The 1,905-nt window shown below is 42.2% G+C and overlaps 1 pseudogene; it reads left to right on the top strand.

Moving 5' to 3' along the window:
* LOC104750072 overlaps positions 1-1,637 on the top strand; it is a 20,069-nt pseudogene extending 18,432 nt beyond the window's left edge.

The raw sequence follows: 1,905 nt of genomic DNA, 5'->3' as shown, positions 1-1,905 counted from the left end.
GCTGTATCTGAATTAGGTGATGTCTCTACTGAATGTTCGACAGAACCTCAAGTTCAATTACCGCCATCTGCAGAGCCAGTGATTGCCGAGTGTACAGAACATTCTTCGTCCCTCCCAATGATGGAGGAAGAGAATGCTGATAGCCAATTAGCTGATATCAAGCCCTCGTTGTCTCCTACAACTGTGGAAAAGAATAGTGAGGATCACGTTCAAGTTGAAACTGCTGGTTGTGAGTTAGTTGATGTCTCTACCGGATGTTTATCAGAACCTCAAGTTCCTTTACCGTCATTCGCAGAGCCAAAGGGAGATATGCACACTCACTTGGACGAAACAAAGAAATCTGAAATCGTGGTTGCCGAAGGTACAGGATTCCCTTCAGCTCTCCCAATGACGGAGGAAGAAATTGCCGAGCGCCATTTAGTTGATATCATGCCCTCATCGTCTCCTATGGTTGTGGAAGAGGATCAAGTTGAAACTGATGGATGTGGGTTAGTTGATGTCTCTACTGGATCTTCGGCACAACCTCAAGTTCAATTACCGCCATTCACAGAGCTAGTGGAAGGTACACGCGATCATTTAGAGGAATCTGAAACTGTGGTTACTGAGAGCCAATTAGCTGATATAGGGCCATCATCCTCTCTTACAGTTGTGCATAAGAACATTGAGGATCAAGATCAAGTTGAAACTGCTGGATGTGAGTTAGTTGAAGGTTCAGAACCTCAAATTCAATTAGAGTCATCCGCAGAGCCAGAGGAAGGCATGCACGTTCAGTTAGAGGCAGCGAATACACCTGAAACCTCAGAGCTACTGGAAGGTACACGCGATCATTTAGAGGCAACAACGGAATCTGAAACTGTGGTTACTGAGAGCCAATTAGCTGATATAGAGCCATCATCGTCTCTTACAGTTGTGCATAAGAACATCGAGGTTCAAGATCAAGTTGAAACTGCTGGATGTGAGTTAGTTGAAGGTTCAGAACCTCAAGTTCAATTAGAGTCATCCGCAGAGCCAGAGGAAGGCATGCACGTTCACTTAGAGGCAGCAAATACACCTGAAACCTTGGTTGCTGAAGGTTCAGAATTCGCTTCATCTCTCTCAATGACGGGTAAAGAACATTCAGAGAACCAATTACCTGATAGCGATCCCTCATTGTCTCTTACAGTTGTGCAAACAAACATTGAGGATCAAGATCAAGTTGAAACTGCTGAATGTGAATTTGTTGATGTCTCTACGAGCTGCTCGTCAGAACCTCAAGTTCAATTACTCCCATCCCCAGATGCAGTGGGAGGTATGCACGTTCACAAAGAAACCGTGGTTGCTGAAGATACAGAGACGCCTCCATCCCTCCCGAAGATGGAGGAAGAAAATTCCGAGAACCCACGGTTTGCACTGTCGGACAGGCTTGACGGTGAATCCGACAGTGCAAACGTTGTTGTTGTTGAAGGAAGTTGTGTCGAGGCAAATTTACTGGTCACCGAAGAGAGCAAAGCAGAGGAACCAAAAGACAATGATAATGTTTAGTTCATTTCTTCTACATTAAGTTGTAAAACTTTGATTATCTAATATCAGGAACTCTTAGTAACACTTTATTCTATTGTATCGTTTTGAAGAATGAAAGCCCGTAAATTAAGAAAGAAGCTTGTATCGCCTGGAAAAAATAGTTTCCTATGTTCTGTTGAAGATTTGTAGACTGTATCGTATTCTCTCAAAAAATATTCATTACCTTAGTCATGACTTCTTTGGTTTCCACATCCTTATTGTTCACTAATTTTTTACCCAAGAAGAGCAAAACAAAACGTGAACATTTTGGTTGTATTATGAGATAAAAGAATAAGAGAAAAAAAGTACTCCCTCTGTTCAAAATATATGATGTTTTAGTTAAAGCACGTAGATTAACAAGTCTCT

Source organism: Camelina sativa, chromosome 16 (assembly GCF_000633955.1).
Source record: "Camelina sativa cultivar DH55 chromosome 16, Cs, whole genome shotgun sequence".
Lineage (NCBI taxonomy): Eukaryota > Viridiplantae > Streptophyta > Magnoliopsida > Brassicales > Brassicaceae > Camelina > Camelina sativa.
Note: the sequence above shows the minus strand (reverse complement) of the source record. Positions and strands in the feature narration are given on the sequence as shown.